The following is a 13,006-nucleotide window of genomic DNA, read 5'->3' on the forward strand; positions in this document are numbered from 1 at the left end:
AAAAAAAAAAAAAAAAAAAACTGGGCCGGCCTGGTGGCGCACTGCGCTAGTGCGCCGCTTGGGAAGCGTGGCTGCGCTCCCGTCGAGGGTTCGGATCCCGCATACAGACCGGTTCCCGCTCACTGGCTGAGCGAGGCATGGGGGCAACACCGAGGGCTGCGATCCCGTTGCCGGTCCCGGTCCGGTACGGGGGTGACACTGAGGGTTGCAATCCGTTGCCGGACATGGAAAAAGACAAAAAAAAAAAAATAAAACAGAGATGGAATAATTATTTTGCCGGTCTTCTTGGTTCCCAAAGCACTTTGTGCAAACTTTCTTGTAGCACGGAACATTCTTGCTGTTACTTTTGATGCACATTTGGCTCTCCCCAGACCTGTACGCCTGGCAGACAGAAGCCTGGCTTTACCCCCAAATCCCCTGCTCCTGGCAGTGCCTGACACAGAAGGGCCTAGCACTCAGAAACAGTGTGCTGAACAAATGAGTAAACATTTCATATGCTTTGTATCAAAAAATCAAATGAAAATTTAGTACTTTATTTGTATTTATGTTATGTCTTAAAATTTTGAATGCTAAATTGTGGTATCACTTACTCCACAGGGAATACTCAGGAAAAGTTCATCAATGATAATGAAATCAACAGTTGAAATCTCCCTTACCACTCATTAGCTTTGTGAAAACACCTTAGTTATGCAAATTTTAAATTGACAATTAGGCAATAGGTTTCCTCAGGCTTCGTGGTACAAATTTTTTGAGGATCTCGTTATGTTTAGACACATATCAAACATAAACGTAATAATGCCTTTTCAAGATGACGGTTTGGATGGTTTCCCCTTTGAGAGAACACACCCATCTACACCTAACATGTATATGGCCACAGGAGAGAAGGCCAGCCCTCACCTTCTAAGAGCCGGGCCAGAGAATGACCAGAGCTATTTGTCCAGCAGCTTAGAGGGTCACTCTGTTTCAGGAATGAAGGAGTCTAACGTAAGAAGGAAGGGTCAGCATTAAGTTGCACTGAAGGATTTCCAAAATACACAGATTTCAAAGACTGCTGATTTCAGACTGAATTTTTTTTTTTTTTTTGGTAGACTTGCACATTCACACACCAAATTTTTGACTTGCTTTCCAGAAGTCAGGAACCTCTTGGTACACTTGGAGCCTCACAGAAGATGAGCAGAAGTGCAGAGTCCCTCCAGCACTGGGGCCCTGCGACATGTATCCATGTAATGCAAAAAAATGGGTGGGAGTCGTGACGAGGAGAGAGTGACGCGGGCAAGTGCAGGCGGGACCCTCTCACAGGGAATCACACCTTCTGAAAGCACAGGCAGCAGGTACGTAAGGAAGGGAAGTACCACTGAGGAGAGACACACACTCTCTTAGGAGAAGCCTGTTTATTAAGAACCCTATATGAGAGATATGCCTGGTAAACGGTTCTCTGTGTCAAGTGATGTATTTATGTGGTCAGACACTTCATAAAGGAATGCACCAGATCAGTGGAATTAGGTGAATATGACTCCATAAGCAAAAAGAACATGCCACAGGCAACACGCATCTTAAACAAAGGCACGATAAACAGGAAGACTGTACAGTTAGGACTATCTTGCAATGAGAAGATAAAGGAAGAAACCAGGACAGAGTCTGTGGAACTGACATCGAGAACAACATGTTAAGCCCTCTTTACTTCTTTACTAATATGTATTGTGACAAGAGGTTCTGCTTTTATCCTGATGTTATAGGTAAGTTACAGGTCTAGGTGGCTTGCCCAAGGCCACAAACATAGTAAGTGGCAAGGCTGGATTCTAAGACAGTCTGATTATAGAGCCATGATGTCTAATGTCAAAAAAGGAAAGGCTTGTGCAGGATGATACACAGCTTCCATCAAACCTGCCCCATGTTATTTCTTCCACGGGGTCTGTGAATTTCCAAGGTCTGCCCTGCCATGAGTAATACTGCGTGGACAAGATCCTCTCACAAGAGCTGGCAAAGTACTCTCTTCGGGTGTCTTTGCAACAACCGAGATTACTCGTGACAGCAGCCGTCTGCTGCCTCAGTTGCTCTCCTTGCTCCTTCCAGCTGAAATTTCTTTGTGTGTCCAGAGTAGGTAGGGGAGAGGTCGATGTGAACATTTAATGGGCACCCACTGTGTGCAGGTATTGTGGTAGGTGCTGTCAGCATCACAGGGGGGAAGTATTTCTGCTTCCAGTTAGGATGTAGAAAAACACAAGGGACCACTGCTCCACACTAACAACAGGACAGATCATTTTTATAAAATCCATCAGACTGCTGAGGACACAAAGAAACCTAAGTGAACTAATTCCAGAAAGGGACAAGCTCTGCCTAGAAGAAAAGAAACTGGTGGCTGCTTTCATCCCTGGCATAGCAATCTATTAGCCTCTTCTCTGAGAAATGGAGAACTTCATAAAGAACAAGGGGGCAGGCGGCTAGGGGCCAGGGAAGGAGAGGGGAGAGAAAATCCACTGCCACCCTTACAAAGCGCATGAGGCCTTCACCGAGTGTACCACAGACTCTCCAAAGGCTGGGCTGGGCAGGAAAAGGGAGAGGGACTCCCAAGGAGCAGAAAGCCAGGGGCAGGGCTGGAGAGAAACGAACTCCTCAGCAACCCAGCAACCCAACAAGCTGGCTACTGGTAAAGTGGATAGAGAACCTGTATGATTCAGAAAGCCAGGACTGAACTAAAAGACACAAGGTGCTTTCTGGAGACTCACTGGTGTTCAGATGCTCAGCCTTGCTGAAAGGAAAGTCCTCATCTTGTTCTCAGAACATCTGAAGACAGTGGAGAATCAGCTCTAAAGCTGTGCAGTGCCCAAACCAAGCTTGACTATAGGTCAGATTTACTCATTCTGTGTTAGGTCTCCAAGACCTCATTCAGGTTCAATGACTCACTGAGAGAACTCACAGGACTCAGCATATAGTCATACTCATGGTTTTCATTTATTACAGCAAAAGAAAACAAAGCAAAAATCAGTGAAGGAAAGAAGCACATGGAGTGAGTCAAGGGGAAACCAGGCATAAGCTTTCAAGGGACCTCTCCCAGTGGAGTCACAGAAAACACTTAATTCCCCAGCAACGAGCTGTGACAACACATGTGAAATGTTGCCAACCAGAGAAGCTCACAGGAGGCTCAAGTATTCAGGGATTTTATGGGGCTGATCACACAGGCCTAATCTGCCTAGCATGTACCCAAATTCCAGACTCCCAGAAAGAAGGAAGGTATTCTACATAAATCACATTGTTAGTATGAATAGTTTAGACAGAGTAAGCTCCTCTTATCAGTTAGGATGCTGAGAACTCTCCTGCAGTCCAAGTTCCTAGAGGCCAGACAATGGCTAAGTTTGTAAGCAGGCCTTTCAAAGGACCGCAGTCAGGCCTGTTATGTTAACCCTTTCCTGCACAATCCCCCACATTAAAAACATTTACTTTCCCGAGGCCAAATATTATTTACCTCAGTCTCTACTGTTTTTTCACACATAATATCTGGTGTTCAATTAAAAATTATGAACCATGCAAAGAAGCAAGAAGATGTGACCTCAAATCAAGAAAAACAGCTCAATAGACACTGATGCATAGATGGCCCACATGTTGAAACTGTTAGACAAAAACATTAAGATAACTATGGTAAGTATGTTAAAGGCTCTAGTAGAAAAGGTAGAAAACATGTGTGAACAGATGGTAAAATTTAGCAGAGAAATACAAACTATAAAAAAGAACTAAATACAAATACTAGAAATGTTTTTCACTATCAAAAGTGAATAATTTATTTGATGATCTTAAGAGCAAATTTGACATATCTAAAGAAAGGACAAGTGAACTTGAAGGTCAATAGATATCATACAAACTGAAACACACAAAGAAATAAGAATTAGAGAGACCAAGAGAGACCATCTGAATAATGTGAGATATCATCAACAGTTTAATATATGTGGTATTATTGTCCTAGAAGGAAAGAACAGAGCAAATGAAGCAGATGGAATATTTAAAGAGATAATGTCTGAGAATGAAAGATATTGACCCACAGATCCAAAAGCTCAGCAAACCCAAGTAAAGTAAACACAAATAAAATCACATCTAGACATAATGACATTAATATGCTGAAAACCAAAAAAGAGGGAAAAAAGTCTTAAAACAAGCCAGAGGAAAAACGTCCATTAAATGCAGGGGAACAATGATAAGAATTAGAAACAATGAAGGAGAAAAAATAATGAAAAAACATCTTTAGAGTCATGTCCCCCTAGAAATCCATAGCCATCAAAATATTCTTCAAAATAAGCCAGGCGCAGAAAGAGAAATACTGCACATCCTCATTCATACATGGGAGCAAATAAATAAATCAGAAAGAAAGAAATAACAATCATAATAATACATTGAGCTTTCAAAAAAAAGAGAAAAGAACTGTGGTAATTAGAGGTGGGAAAGAGGGAGTGGGAGAGGGATTAGCAAGGCCTTGGTGTTATCAGCACCGCACTCTCACAAGTGAGCTACAGGCCGGCCCAATTTTTTCAAATTTTAAGACAAAAAAATATGTTTCTGTCAATTTTATGTTTTTACATTTTTATTTTACATTTTAATTGCTACATATTGATTATATATATTTATGGGGTACAGGGTGATATTTCAATATATGTATAAAATGTATGATGATCAAATCAGGGTAATTAGCATATTCATCATCATAAAAATTATCTTTGTGATGAGAGCATTTGAGCTCCTCTCTTCTAGCCACTTGAGAACATACAATAAATTACTAATTATAAATGCTTCACACTACTGTAGACTACTAGAAATTATTTTTCCTATCTAGCTGTGAGTGACTGCTTAAAGCATAAAATAATAATACTACATAGAGGAGTTTCTAACAAAATACCTGAAACTGGGTAATGTATTAAAAAAATGAAATTTATTTCTTATAGTTTTGCATGCTGGGATGTCCACAATCTAGGGGACATATCTGGAGAGGACCTTCTTCTGGGTGGGAACTCTCTAAAGTCCCATGGAGACCAGGGAATCACATGGTGAGAATGGCAGGAGCTCTTTAACATGCTCACTTGCTCTCTTTATAAAGCCGAGTGCCATTCTCACAACAACCACTAAATCATTAACCTATTACTCCATGAATTGATTAATCCACTCACAAGGGCAGAGTCATCACAGTCCAATCACCTCTTAAAGTCCCCACCTTTCAGCACTGTCACAGTCTAATTTCCCACCCTCTTGACACTGTTATGAGGATCAAGCTTCTATGAGTTTTGGGGGGACCTTCAATCTACAGCAGTCATCAAAAACAAGAAAAGTCTGATATATGAATGGCCAACAGACACATAAAAAAATGCTCAACCTCACTCAGCATTTGGGAACTGCAAACCAAAACCACTTTGAGATACCATCTCACTCCAGTAAGGATAGCTAATATCAAAAGACTGAAAATAATAAATGCTGACAAGGTTGTGAAGAAAAAGGAACTCTCCTACACTGTTGGTGGGACTGCAAAATGGTGCAGCCTTTATGGAAAATGGTATGGAGGTTCCTCAAACAATTACAGATAGATCTACCATATGACCCAGCTATCCCACTGCTGGGAATATACCCAAAGGAATGGAAATCATCATGTCAAAGAAATATTTATTGTAGTGGATTGAATTATGTCCCCCAAAAACTCACTGAAGCTTGAATTGTGTTCCCCAAGTTTATGTATTAGAATCTTAGCCTCCACTGTGACTGTTAAGAGGGTGGGAAATCTTGTTATGGTAACCGAAAGGTGGAGCCTTAAATAGGTGATTGGATTGTAGGACCATGCCATAGTGAATGGATTAAAAATGGTGGTCAAGGGCATGGTTCTGAGGGTTTTAAAAGAAGAGGAGAGTCTGTCTTTCTCACTCTCTCTACTCTCTCTGCTTCCAACATCTTGCAATGTGAGATCCCTGGGTCACCGTTGCCACCACCAGATGGACTTTGGACTTCCCAGCCTTAGAAGGAAGTCCTTCAATTTTCTTTCTCATTACCTAGTTCCATGTATTTTGTTATAAGCAACACAAAACGGACTAATACACCTGTACTCCCATGTTTATTGCAGCACTCTTTACAATAGCCAAGAGTTGGAACCAGCCCAAATGTCCATCATCAGATGAGTGGATAAGGAAACTGGGGTATATCTACACAATGGAATATTACTCTGCTATAAAATAGTAGTTTTATTTCTAGAAAAAGTACAAAGTACTCTGTGTTTATATGTAAGTGAAAGTTACTCGAGTATAGACAAGTATAAAAAGCCAACATCATATGAAAATAAAAATTTTTCCAGCTGTTCAATCAATAATTTTTTTTTGGATTTTGAAAACTACTATCTTAAAATACTATTCTCAAGCTTTGATATCTAACTAGTATGCTAAGAGAAATCTAGCACAGTTTCCTAGAATGAATGAGCCAATCGATCAAGCTAGCAAGCAATCTAGAAAGGGAGGCAGAGTGACCCAAAATCAGCCAAAATGGTAGATCTGAAGAACCATTTTTCGATGGGTTTGTGATGCAAGCCCCAACGTCACTTTCCTCTGGCATTCATCTATTCCTCTCTCCTTCTCCTTGTTTCTCTCTCTCATTAGCACAACCCATCCCACCCTAAAAGTCTCTCAGGATAGGAGGAAAACAGCACAACTACCTTTTTTCAGAATCAGTAATTATAACCCATTTCCCAGTAAGGTGAACATATAACTAACTCTCAGACGTAGAATATTATGATTTATACAGCCTTATTACTGATATAGATAAGCTTTAGTTGTCTGGATAAAAGGTGAACCAGCCACAACATTCCCTTAAGCCAAAGCCTAATCCAGAGCAAGGCCCTAATCTCTTCAATCCTATAAAGTCTGAAAGATGAGGAAGCTGCAGAAGAAGAGTTGGAAGCTAGCAGAGATTTGTTCATGGGGCTTAAAGAAGCCAGCTCCAAAACATAAAAGTACAAGGTGAAGCAGCAAGTGCTGATGTAGAAGGTGTAGCAAGTTATCCAGAAGATCCAGCTGTACATGAAACAACAGATTTCTAATGTAGATGAAACAGCCTTATATTGGAAGAAGATGCCATCTAGGACTTTTACAGCTAGAGAGGAGAAGTCAATGCCTGGCTTCAAAGCTTCAAAGGACAGGCTGACTCTCTTGTTAAGGGCTAATACATCTGATCACTTTCAGTTAAAGCCAGTGCTTATTTACCATTCTGAAAATCCTAGGGCCCTTAAGAACTAGCTAAATCTACTCTGGCAGTGCTCTATAAATGAAACAAAGCCTAGATGACAGCACATCTGTTTACAGCATGGTTTTCTGAGTATTTTAGGCCCACTATTGAGACCTATTGCTCAGAAAAAAAGAATTCTCTCAAATATTACTGCTCATTGACAGTGTACCTCATCACCCAAGAGTTCTGATGGAGATGTACAAGGAGATTAACACTGTTTTCGTGCCGGCTAATAATACAACACCCATTCTGCAGTCCATGGATCAAGAAGTAATTTTAACTTTCAAGTCTTATTTTTTAAAAAGTATATTTTGTAAGACTATAGTTGTTATAGATAGTAATTCTTCTGATAGATCTGGGAAAAGTAAATTGATAACCATCTGGAAAGGATTCACCATTCTAGATGCCATTAAGAACATTTGTGATTCTTGGGAGGAGGTCAAAATATCAACACTAACAGGAGTTTGGAAAAAGTTGATCCCAGCCCTCGTTGATGACTTTGAAGGGTTCAAGACTTCAGCAGAGAAAGGAACTGCAGATGTGGTGGAAAGCGAGAGAACTATAATTAGAAGTGGAGCCTGAAGATGTGACTGAATTGCTGAAATCTCATGATAAAACTTTAACAGATGAGGAGTTGCTTCTTATGAATGAGCAAAGAAAATGGTTCCTTGAGATGGAATCTACTCCTGGTGAAGATTCTGTGAATGTTGTTGAAATAACAACAAAAGATTTAGAATATTACATAAACTTACTTGATAAAGCAGCAGCGGGGCTTGAGAGGATTGACTCCAGTTTTGAAAGAAGTTCAACTGTGGATAAAATGCTATCACACAGTATTGTCTGCTACAGAGAACTCTTTCAGGAAAGGGAACGTAAATCACTGTGGCAAACTTCACTGTTGTCTTATTTAAGAAATTGCCACAGCCACCCCAGCCTTCAGCAACCACGACCTGATCAGTCAGCAGCCATCTACATGGAGGCAAGACCCTCCACCAGCAAAAAGATTACAACTTGCTGAAGGCTCAGATGATTGTTAGCATTTTTTAGCAACAAAGTATTTTTAAATTAAGGAATATACATTGTTTTTTTAGATACAATGCTTTTGCACACTTAGACTACAGCATAGTGTAAACATTACTTTTACATGTGCTGGGAAACCAAAAAAGTTGTGCAATTCAATTTATTGTGATATTAGCATTATTGCAGTGGTCTAGAATCAAACCCACAATATCTCTAAGGTATGCCTATACAAGGGAAGCAAAAAGAAGTGTCCTCTTCAAATGAATGTCCCTTTTAAATGAAAAGATAAAACTTTATTTATAATAAAGTCACTTTCGATTCATCTGCAAGGAGGCTACCACTGAATCAACTAGCCCTGTCACTGAAAACATTTCTATCAACAGAGTTATGAGTCTGTGTGAGCCTAATAGAAAAAGAGAACTCCACAAGGCGATTCCTGTCTTTTGATCACACTGCCTTAGATAATGATGCGTGGACATTTTATTTGCAAGAAAGCAAAGAGTTGAACAGCTAGACAAAAGAAACAAGCCTATTTTTGTTTAAAGTCTCCTAGCTCAGCAGCAGTTCACCTTGTCCAAGTATCTTCTCTGATATCTCTTTAAAGTTGAAAGTGTAAGTTCTACCCTAGGGAATGCATTTTAATTGCAGCTGAAAGACGTGCTTATAACACCTTCACTGTTTGTGAATTCTTAGTGGTTTAATGGGCTTCACCCAGTGTTTAAAAGCCCTTTAGATCTGAGAATGACATGAACATGCTTTTAGCATGAAGATATCCATTGAAGGGTTACTTATGGCGGCAAAAACTCAGAACAACCAAACTATCCAATTAGGAGAGGAATGGCTAATTAAACTATGATACTCATCCTCAAGCAGCCATTAAAAGCTGCTTAAAAATATATTTTCATCAAATGGGAAAATGCCTATGAAATGCTGATGAAAAAGGCATCATTTATAATTGTCATTTATAAAAGTCAGAGCCCTGCCTCTGACTGGGAGAGTTCTCTGTCTAACTCAGCAAACCATCTGGCCACTCATCTAAGCCAACACGGCTTTCTCAATGGTAAAGCTGATGTTCTGATTGCCATCAAAAAAATTTGCATTTACAGTATGATATCGACCGTTTCTAAAAAATAAGACATCACAAAATTCTATGAGGAAAGGGATCAACAAGCATTTTCCAAATCTTACTGAATGATCACATGTTAATTTTCTTTTTAAAATAAACATATGAGGGCTGAGCCTGTGGCGCACTCGGGAGAGTGCGGCACTGGGAGCGCAGCAGCGCTCCCGCCGCGGGTTCAGATCCTATATAGGGATGACCGGTTCGCTCACAGCGCTCACTGGCTGAGAGCGGTGCAGCCGGTCTCAAAAAAGGACAAAAAAAATAAAAAATTAAAAAATAAATAAATAAATAAACATATGAAAAAATTAATAAAATAAAATAAACATATGAAAATGTAATTTTAAAATGCAATACAGAAATTTTCCCTTATTACAGTATCAGTGACATAAATTATCTATTCTAAATTATAGATTTAGATCTAGAAAAGCAAACTGGTTTCATCTGGCAAGATGACTCACCTTAAGATAAAGATATTATCCTGGGTTATCTGAGTGGGCCCAATGTAATCACAAGGGCCCTTAAAAGTGGAAGAGCAGGCAGAAGAGGAGCATAAGAGAAGGAAAGCTGAAGAGAGATGCTGTGCTGCTGGCTTTGAGGAAGGAAGAAGGGGCCATAAGCCAAGGAATACAGTGGCCTCTACAAGCCAGAAAAGGCAAGGAAGTACATTTTCTCCTAGATCCTCAAAAAGAAGCACAGCCTGCCAACACCTTGACTTTGTCTTAGTGAGACCTGTGTTGGATTCTAAACTACAGAACTGTAAGATAAATTTGTGTTGTTTTAAGCCACTAAATTGGTAGTAATTTGTTATAGCAGCAATAGCAAACTATTATGGGGGTGGGAGGGGGAGAAAACAGGGAAAGAATAACTACTACTGTTGACATGAAATGACTCCACTTTGCTTTGTCAGTCCCAATTATTTAAGAAACACTACCTAAACTAACCTGCATTAGAAGAGTACCCTAACTTGTAGCAAGAGAGAAACCAAGGTTGGATTTAGTGTCTCACTCAGGCCTGAATCTCGTTCCCAGCTATGGTACCAGTCAGTAGGAAGGACACCTAAATCCACAGGAAGCCCAAGAGAAACCAGCCATGACCCGAGGTCCAGCTCAGTGCAGCAGCTCTTGAGGCCCAGCATTGGACACCAACTGTGTGATGTCAGGAAGAAGTTAATAACTATAAGTGTACTTCAAAAAGCTCATGAAGGAATTAAACCGAAAGATAGTATGAATCTTTCCATGAACTTTCTGAAGACCTCACATACATATGTGAATGATCCCCTGACTAAAACTATCCCCAAATCTATTTCCTCTGCACCTAAACCAAATAGTCCACATCTTAGAAAACAATGAGGATTTCAGGGCAGAAAGACTATTTCAGCTGTGTCTTGTTAGGAAAGGAAAATGTTTCACACTGAGCACCACCAAGGGATAAATACAAAGTCTAATACCAATTCTGAAATAGCTAGGAAAATAATTACGCTCACTGGGTCTATGTTTCTCGTTTATAAAGTGAAAGCTGCCTTAGCTCTCAGTTCTCTAGCATGGTAGTCGAAGAAAATCTAGAGTATGCCAAAGAAAACACATCTATGCACCGTGAAATGGCAAACGAAGCTCTTAATTTTAATTATGTACAAAATGTGCATGACACTGAAGACCCTCCCCGATTCAGACACTACATGACACCAGGTGACATATGAGTCTACCTAAGAGACACATGTGCCGTATAGATGTTAAAAGCAGCTACATCTACATAAGCAACAGGTGGCAACATCCTTAGTTTTTCCAATTTTTCCCTTTCTGCCCACAACAAGTAACTGAGGAAATGCAGTGAGAAAAGTGAAGGACTAGGAGTGAGAGGATGATGTCCAAGTTCTGGCTCCTTCCCTCCCTGGACATTGAAAGCACAGCCCTTAACTCCTCTCAGCCAGGTAGCTTCAACTACAAGAGGAGAAACCATGAGAATTCATCTGTCACAGGCTGCTCTGAGCATAAGATAAGCTTGCCGGTGGGGAAGGTCCTTGTCACCTCAGAAGTGGTGAACACGGGTTAGTCAATATTATAAAGGCCACTGAAATCTGTGGATATGGGCATGGCGGAAAAGATTAATCGGTGATCGGTTGACTTCTCTGAGGTTCAGGTTCTTCATTTGTCAAAGAGAGGTGATAATATCTACAGTGGAGGAGATCAGAGTTCATGAACATGGAGTTCCTGGCACAGTGACAACACATAACAGATGTTCAGTAAATGCAAACTGTGGTGTGCTGACCCATAGTCCCTTCCGCATTCTACGATTCTCTGGGATTTAGTGGCAATTTCAAAAAATATCTTAGAGCAACATGTTTGCAAATCTTGAAGATTCCATTTTCATGTGTATGTATCAGCAGCATCAGCAGCAGCAATTTTAAGTGTCAAGCTGCTCCAAGTGCTGGGCAGAATTTTTCATTAAACAAATAACTGGACCACAGTTCTTGCTGTCAATAATTGCGCCATAAGCAGTGGCTAAGTGAATATTCCCACCTACGTTAAAGAAACACCAATTACAGGTTTTAAAGAATACAGACAGCCACCATCTACCAAGCCCCACTACCCACCAGGTACTGAGGTGGGCACTTCTGAGCTCTATCTCCAGCTCAGCTCTATCTCCAGCTCGTACAACAGCCTGGTAGGTGGGTTTCACCACACCTGGCTTGTCAGGTGATTCACCTGAGGTAATCCAGAACCTGAAAGCACAAATACGTGTCCCTAAGGCCTGCACTCTTTCCTCTAAATCACTCCAGTTCTGTTATGGTAAGGGCATGCCTTTCCCTCTGTCTGCATCCTCTTACACACTGTTGCTTGACTTGGTTTCTAAAGTACAGAAAATGCTATACTTCTGGAAAAAGAGAGTTCCAGATAAACTGAACTATGCCTCAGACTTCACGTGTAACAGTTAAGGGGGGCCTGAAAGTGATGGAAATACTAAAAGGTAACAAAAAGTTGCTCTCCATCTTCATTTTAAAAAGCAATGCATTTTCAGCCTGAACATCTGCTTCCACTTCCCAAGTCCTCTTACCTTGAAGGAGACATGCTGCTCCATGTGCCGCAGCAGCTGTGGCTTCTGGGCCGCTGTGTAGTCACACACCGTGCACTTAAACTGCTTCCCTGGAAAGAAGCAGAGGACAAGATGAGTGTCGCCAGGATAGTAGCCCCAGCATGAGAATGAGGTGCCGCGCATGGAGCCAGGTATAAAAAGATGTCCCTTGCCACACAGGAGTCCAGAATCTCCGAGGGGAATGGCGAAAAAGTGCACAGACACAACACAGCATGCTCTGTCTTCAACAGTTGGGGGCAGAAAGAAGCTCGCCGTGGAGGGACAGGAGCAGCCGGCCCCACCTGGGGAGGCCCATGAGCAATGACTCTTGAGCAGGCTCCTAAAGAGAGAGGAAGGATGTGCCTGACTGCCTAAAGAGAATGGCACCGAGGGAGAGGGTGATCACTAGCGAGGGCACAGAGGACTAGATCACAGGGTGTCAGGAAGCAGCTGGATCTTCCTTCCGGAAGTCAGAGTGCGAGGTCTGCAGAAAGTCAGAACTGACCTAGAGAGGATGCTGGCCCAGAACAGCAAGGGCCTGGAGCACCTCACTAA

At 41.2% G+C, this 13,006-nt stretch overlaps 1 pseudogene; it reads right to left on the reverse strand.

Annotated features, from left to right (window-relative positions):
• The window catches only part of LOC103605328, an 81,291-nt pseudogene extending 68,500 nt beyond the window's left edge, over window positions 1–12,791 (reverse strand).
• Between the last annotated feature and the right edge of the window lie 215 nt (window positions 12,792–13,006).

This window comes from Galeopterus variegatus, unplaced genomic scaffold (genome assembly GCF_000696425.1).
Source record: "Galeopterus variegatus unplaced genomic scaffold, G_variegatus-3.0.2 Scaffold5740, whole genome shotgun sequence".
Taxonomy (NCBI): Eukaryota; Metazoa; Chordata; class Mammalia; order Dermoptera; family Cynocephalidae; genus Galeopterus; species Galeopterus variegatus.